General features: G+C 41.5%; 1 long non-coding RNA gene across 2 annotated transcripts; it reads right to left on the bottom strand.

The window, feature by feature from the left end:
• Positions 1 to 2,108: 2,108 nt before the first annotated feature.
• LOC114634249 lies at positions 2,109 to 7,889 on the bottom strand. Of its 2 annotated transcripts, none has more exons than XR_003713296.1 (3): positions 7,663 to 7,889; positions 4,441 to 4,702; positions 2,109 to 2,899 (listed from the first exon to the last, which is right to left on the bottom strand). It is a non-coding gene; the product is annotated as an uncharacterized LOC114634249 (long non-coding RNA). The 2 variants fall into 2 exon arrangements; XR_003713295.1 differs by lacking the exon at positions 7,663 to 7,889 and adding an exon at positions 6,549 to 6,708.
• Between the last annotated feature and the right edge of the window lie 42 nt (positions 7,890 to 7,931).

Here is a 7,931-nt window from a genome sequence, read left to right as displayed (position 1 = left end):
TATAAAAACATGCATGCTGATACCCGTGAGGCTGCAAGGGAAATATCGTCCCTAGATCTACTAGAGTTACAGGTGGTGAGCTGTCTTACTGCTGTGCTGGGTCCTCGCAGAGAATAGGGAGTGTTCTTAACTGCTGACCCACCTCCCTGTCCTCTTGAAAACAGCATGTCACAGGCAAAGGACACTGCTCTCATTGAACAACAAAGTGTACTTCAGGGCTGACTTCCAAATGAGCAAACAGTCACACACCGGCCTCTCTGCTCGAGGTAGTGGTGACTACCCTTGGGATTATGCAAGATATCAGTGTGGCTGGCCTATAATGGCAGCAGGTTTGACGCAGGTGAGAGGACAGACAGACTGACCACAGGAATCAAACCTTTGTCGGTGTACCAGAATTTCACAATGGGCAGGTTAATGACATCATGGGGCAGGCGGGGTTGGGGGGAGCTAATGCAGTGTGGAAACTGGAGTTGCAAGCACATCACAAGCACAGAACATCTTGGATTCAAAAGTGCACTCGGTGGACGAGGAGAAAGAAAATAATGCTCTAATTACATAATGTCAATACCCACTACGTATTCTTGACTACTGAGAAAACTTTCGTTGAAAACTCCCTCGGGTCTTGTTTGGTGTCAGTACAACCAATATTTGACACTGAGAAAAGCAAGCATAGATTTTGATTTCTGTAAGACTGTAAAAGAAAAGGGGGAATTTGCATTGGTGAAGTAGTTGTTAGAACAATGTTTGAAAGGGGACAATTTCTTTTACATACGTCTTTTCTTTGGAAATTTTTTATGGCACTTGCAAAAATGGAGGAAGGAAAGTCAGATCCCATGTGTATTTTATGAGCCTTAAATGTATATTTTTAAAGGATAAAATATAATGGCAAAATAATTATGGATGCATCAACAATAGGAAACAGTATGCCATAACTGGGAAAACCCTCTCCTCTCATATATCTTAGAACAAATTTGACTACAGGTAACGATCAATTTGTATATGAAAAGGTATCTAGAAATAGAAAAGGTCCAGGTCAGCCATGTCTGGGTCAGATTTTCCAGATTGCCTTTTCCCTAGTGATTCTAAGACAGCTGGTATTCCGCCGTGTATTGCAGCCTTACATGCATTATCCAGGTAAGAAGGGACCATTTTCACACACTGCCTTTTCATCAGAGGGAAACATATCTCTCCTTCCCGTGAGTTCACAGTCAGACTTCATAATGTGTTCCATTGGCCCAGGACTGGGATTCATATCCTCTCTCAACAACAACAATAATGATAATAGCAAATGGTGGACAGAATAGAATTGCTCATAACTCATGTAGAACAGGACCCAGCAAACTGCTGAAAAGGAATGGCTAACAAACACTGAAGACTTTTCAGGACATGCCGTCTCTACTGTGTGCATGCAGCTTTGCCAGCATAGAGCTGAGCACACTGGGGAGAAGTTAGCACAGCTGTGTTCTGACAAGACAACCTTTGTGCGTGTGGAAACTTCATCCCATATGCATTAGATTGCCTCTCTCTCTCTCTCTCTCTCTCTCTGTGTGTGTGCGTGTGTGTGTGTCTACCTGTCTGTCTGTCTGTCTGTCTGTGTCTGTGTGTGTCTGTGTGTCCATGTGTTGATCAAAAGCAACATGGTTGCATTTACAAGCCAGAGTCCGTGTCTAAGTTTGTGTCAAGTCGACAAAAGCTATGATGACATGTAATTTTTACTTCCCACACTATGTTATTTTTGAGTTCATCAACTATTTAAAGCCAGATTTTTTTAAAGCATTTAGAACAGCCGATAGAATAGATTTGGCTAGCAGGCTTGTCTGTCAAGCAGGTTTAGAATATGAGTCCCTTAGGACTGGAGGAGGGCCCAACTTTCTCTAAGATAAAAGCTTCTTAAAAAGAGAAGAGAAAGCAAGGCTCCCAAAAGTTTTCCAGCAGCAATCTTCTATATTCAAAAAGATTTTACATGACCGCAGGTATTTAGGGAGATAAAACATATATACAAATCTAACATTTACTTATAAGAAGCCATAAGTTTTGTTTTAAAATAAGTCTTCGGTATGCATATAATTTTAACATTTATAAAAGATGAGCACATGTTTGCACACTAATGAGATGCATGTGTGTATTTATTTTTACATAAGGAATTAAATCTAAGTCAAATATTTGATACTGAAGAACACAGAGCATTGTTGATATATTTGGCTCTTCTTGGGGAGCTTCTTCAGCTGCTCCCACCTCTTGTCCAGGGCGTTTCCTTTGCTCCTCTGCTCTGTCTGGTACTTCTCGGATGCTGCACTCAGGTACCAGTGTGCAGCTTTGCCTTCTGCTCTAGATGCACAAGCAGCTTTTTGAGAAAGGACGCCAGCATCTCATCCAGCTGGTTCTGGACTCTGGTCATCTAGAAGAGGACACCTCCTAATTCCAAGAAGCCCTAACAATCGACAGCCCGATCCCCCATGTTTACCAAAGTCATTAAAAAGGCCTCTGGCAGTGGGAGTCACACCTACCGGGGCTTTCTAATACTATTCCACATGGTGATGATGTTGCAGAGGCTGCAGTTGCACTGACTCATTGTCTGTAGATACTTTCTGAAAGTTGGTGTGTCTCCTCTGAGTGTGACAGCAACATGGTCCTGAGTCCTGCCTGAGTCACAGAGCCATTTGACAAGTCCTGTAGAGATCTGTATGTTAGTCTGTGCCACTGCTCCATTCTTGTTTCTGTTCTTCCAAAGCTGGGCATGATCGCCACCACATTTGCATGATAAGCATCTCATGTCATCCTGCATGGTTTTGTCATTTCCAAAGGACAGGTTTTGAGTGGCAGCTATAATGCCACAGTCTTGGTCTCTAACCTTAGCCGTCTCTACATAGGAGCAGGCCAAGTTGGATTTTGCTTTCTCCTGTGAACATAAAGGACTTACTTTAGTGTTAAGAAAGTCCCCCAAGACAGACAAGGAATTTAAATCACGGTAAGCAAGTATTGGCAACTCTAGACTGGTCAGAGAAATGGACAAGGGAAAAGGCATGGATCCGGGAACCATCAGGGCACCTGGGTAGACTCCCTGGAGCTTGGTTAGAGCATGTTTCTCCAGTGTGGTTTGGCTGGAGGCCACAGGAGGAAGCTCAGGATCCTGACTTAGATCATTAAGCAGTAGCCACCTATTGAAATCTCGTGACCTTGTGACTCCAACAAGGGCCAGTTCTTACTGTACCTATTCCAGGTCTTGCAGAGGCCCAGGAGCTGTGATGTATCCCTTGCCATGACAGGCATTCATCAATTCTGTCAAAATGAGTCATGGCAATCGGTTTTATAGATTATACCAGGACTTACAGAGCTCTCTCTGTCTCTGTTTGAGTCTCTTCTCCACCCCGACTCCCTCTCATCTTGCTTTGCATCTGGGTATACCTTTAGCAGGTATATCCATCTGAGACCCATAGGCTACATGCATCCCAGGAGAGCTATGAATGTGACCCCTCAAAATTATCAATGACAACATCATGTCACAGTATCCAAACACTGTCTCCTTGCTTTAAAAACAAAAGTATTTAATTACTACTCACTGAGCCCCATCCGTACCTATGACCACGCTTTTACTTAAATTTAACACCAAGACTACTTTGAATATGCTAATAAGTGCTGTTTGAGACACAGAATTAGCAACGATCTTTGTCACAGTAAACTATTTGCCAGATAAGCCTGGTGTGGTAGCACACATCCCAAGTACAGGGAATGATGAGGCAGGAGGGTCTGCCCTTCTTATCAAGACTTTGCCAAAAACAAAACAAAACACCTCATATATCTTTTACACTACCAAATTAGTTATCCAAAATAAATGTTGCAAGCAAGTGTATACATTCTCAAAAGAGGAATATCCATACAGCCACAATTAGATTAAATTTTTACTTACAATAGGGCCTATTGAGTTAGAAAGGGTTGTGAGACTATCATAGGAACCTATTGTCTCTTTTGGTTTCCCCTACCCGTTGATTATCGTCACAGATCAGGACATTAGACCCACCCATTCAGTCAGGAAATTGCAACTCAACCCAAGCTGCCAAGGTCAGTAGCCATCAGCTCGGGCTTTTGTTTCTATGTTTGCCTTACTATTCAGGAGGTTTGACACGACCGAGGTCCACCATCACTCTGCTGTCCCAAACCTACAGTGCTTAAATCTTTTCCTTTCCTTGTATTTTGATTACAGTAGTGGAGACACAAAGATTATCTATGTCTTCTGTGGGAAATCCCCTTCTGTGAAGTAGAGAAGACAAGCAAAGCCAGAGAGCTTGTATGCCCAGGCAGGTTGTATATACTAGTTATTTAGTGTATGGTTTAAAATAGTATTTTCTATTTAATAGCAAAACCTGTAGGAGACTGTTAAGTGTGTTTCCCAGTTCTCTAGAGGAACAGAGCTAGTCTATGGGATGTATAAGAACGACTTACAGGCTGTGGTCTGGCCAGCAATGGCTGCTTCCTGATGGAAAGGCCAAGGATCTGGTGATTAGTTGTCCAATCCACAAGGCTGGATGTCTCAGCAGTTTCAATCTGGAGTCCCAGGGAAGTCCCAGAGAGCTGCCGGTCTTCAGTCTTTGTTAGAAATTCTGAAGAAGTGGGTTCTGTGTCTGGGTGGGTGCAGAAGCCTAGATATCACATTCAATGCACTCAGTCTTTGCAAATGCCAGAAGAGGACCTTGAATCCCAGGAGCTGCAGTTACAAAAGGTTGTGAGTTTGGGGAATCAAACCTGTGTCCTCTGGAAGAGCACCAAGTGCTCTCAACCACTGAGCCATCTCTCCAGCCCCCTGACAGCCTCTGTTAAAACATTATACATCTCCTTGTTATCTATTCTACTTTACTTTCTGTAGCACTGAGCATGCTATGTATATTCATTTCCTCATTTGTTTGTTGTTGCCATGACTATGTCACTGCTACCTGCAGTTGTAAACTAACGAGTGCAAGGATTTAATACTTTTAACTGACGTTTCTCTACTTTTTGGTAGCTCTTAACAATGTGTAACTGCTTAATTTCCATATAGTAAGATGAATTTTAAAATCCAGACTCTATTGCATTAGTCACACCTAGTCACAACTGGAGCTGAGTAGCAGCTTGTAGCTTGTGGTTTGTGGCTTGTGGGCAGGACACACACAGAACAATTTCATCATCTCCATAAAGTCTACGAAATGTAATGGATCCAGGGCAGTAGCTGCTACACAGTGGGATTGAGAAAACATCTGTAGAAGGATGTTTCCCATTGACTCTAATCACAAGTAGCAGTGGCACCAAGAGACACACTCCATTGTGAAAAAGCAACCCTATTTCCCTTGGTAATTTGCATCAATCAATCACCTCTCCTAACTCTGTTTTTCCTTTCTGAGACTGTTGGCTTAAAGCAGTGGTTCTAAACCTGTGGGTCATGATGGGGGACACATTTAAGATATCCTGCATATCAGATATTTACATTATGATTCATAACTAGCAAAATTAGTTATGAAACAGCAATGAAATAATTTTATAGTTGGAGATGGTCACAACATGAGGGATGGTATTAAAGGGTCTCATCATTAGCAAGGTTGAAAACTCACTGGCTTAAGGGCATCAGAAGCCCCAAGTGGCTAGAGAGATGTCTGAGCTTCCAGTTCAATAGAATGTTTGTTGAAACATTTAATATTCCCAAAGATGTCATTTTAATAGGTCCTAAGATGTTTAGAGGATTCAAATTCATAAACAATATGTATTTATCAGGCCTTACTATAGGATTACAATATTTATAGTTTTATCTTCATATGTATTTTAATTGAGCATGCCAAAAAATAGTTTTTTTTTTTTTTTTTTAAAATATTTATTTATTTATTATATATGAATACACTGTTGCTGTCTTCAGACACACCAGAAGAGGGCATCAGATCTCATTACAGATGTTTGTGAGCCACCATGTGGTTGCTGGGATTTGAACTCAGGACCTCTGGAAGTGCAGTCAGTGCTCTTAAGGACTGAGCCATCTCTCCAGCCCCAAAAAATAGTTTTAGCACATAATAAAAATGAATTGTAAAAGGTAACCAAAGTGGACACAGTTTGCTTAAAAAAATCTTCTGGGCACAAAAAATATGGAAACAACAAAAATATTGAAGACAATTATCATAGACCCATGACACAATTACATGAAATTAAGTGTACCCAGTTGAGAAAAAATTAAAAGACAGAAAGTTTATTTCTTTAGGATGAGAGGAATGATTAGTAACACAAAGGGTTAAAAGGTGACATTTGCCATATAGACTTATGGTGGTTCTATCTCTTCTCTGTCCATCCGTCTGTCTGTCTGTCTGTCCCTTTCTCTCTAAATGGTTGAGTGGGGAGTGATTTGTTCTTTAAAAAAAAAGAATATTATTTATTTATTTAATTATTTATTTATTTATTGTCCCAGACTGTTTTCTAACAAGTAACTTGAGCATCACGATTTGTACCAAGTCAGGTCTGGCCACCCTTCCCCAATGAGCCTATTAAAAGAACCAAATAAAAACAGAAAGAAAAAAAGATGTATTTAATGTGCTCACATTCCGAAGGGAGGACAGAAATTCAGAAAATGTCTCCAGTCCACCTTTAGGGTCCTGAAATAAATCAAAGTTTAAATAGAAGGACATGCACATCTCAACAGTCCTCCTCGGGGTGTGGGCACACTCACCATTATGTGAGTTTTCCCTTCCCCCTATAAGGTGATTTAATATGTTAGGACTGTTTGAAATCCCTTTCAGGGAGACAAGTTACTCTTCTGGCTGGTGCGCCTTCTGTCTCCCACCATGAGATTCCTAAGGAAATCCCATTCTTAGGTTCCGTTATTTCAACAGTCTGAGAGTCAGGTTGAGAGACACAAATATCACAAATATCGTTATATCTGCCAGACCCGAGTTACATGGGAGGATCAGACTTTATGAGGATGGTCCGGACTCAATGGTTCCATACAGATACTCGGTTTCCATTCAGAGATTCATCCAGTGAAACCGGATCTGTCTCAGATTCCCATGTTGTGGTACCATAATTATCCATGTTTAAAACAAACAAACAAAAAAACCACAACTCTCTTCTTAGGATAAGAGAATTTTTGATATTTTCTTCTGGAGTCATTTAAGTGACCATGGCTCAGATACACAGATCTTGATTAACCCAAATTCCACATTCAAACATGGAAGCAGTTTCATTAGATTTTTATAGTTTTACAGAACAAGGTAAATTATAAATCAAGACAAGGTTAAAATACATTGGTGGGTATATCAGAGAAGTACAGCAAGATGGCGAAGCTTTTCTATAGGTCTATAGGCCTAGGATTCAAAAGGTTCGTTCCAACACAGAGGTGGCAAGGAATGGTTGTCAGGGTCAGGGCAGTGCTAGAACCAGCCCAAAATAAGGTTAATTTCTGGACCTGCAGCATTCCAGTCTCTTCAGAGTACTACGGTTCTAATCAGCGGATCAGTCTCTGCAGCCACAATTTCTTTCCAGGAGTTCTCGCCCACAGTCCTCATAAAAGAAGGCTCCAGAAACAATCATGACCGCTTAGTATTTTCCCTCAGGTGCCCCCGTCAATCTTGACAGCAAGTCCCTCTTTAATTTGCACTATCGCTTGACTCAAATAAAATGATCTTGCTTACTTTGCACACCCGTGGGATTGCTTACTTTCAATTCATCGGAGAAGAGGTGAAGAAACGTGGAAACACCTAGCTCAGACCTTGATCAGGAGTAACTGTATAAAAAAAAGACAAGCTCTGCAGACTCGCCCCGTCCCTCAGGGAAGGGCAGGACAGGAGGTTCTGTCAGTTCTCTATTGCTCCGATCGGTTCAGTTGTTCATCTTGTTCACTTTCTCCGATCTGCATCTGTATGGAACCTCGATCTCGACTCCATCCAAAGAGGAAACAGCAGGATCAAGCCACCCAAAGATCCCGG

This window comes from Grammomys surdaster, unplaced genomic scaffold (assembly GCF_004785775.1).
Source record: "Grammomys surdaster isolate TR1022 unplaced genomic scaffold, NIH_TR_1.0 919, whole genome shotgun sequence".
NCBI lineage: Eukaryota > Metazoa > Chordata > Mammalia > Rodentia > Muridae > Grammomys > Grammomys surdaster.
This window is presented reverse-complemented; position numbering and strand designations above follow the sequence as displayed.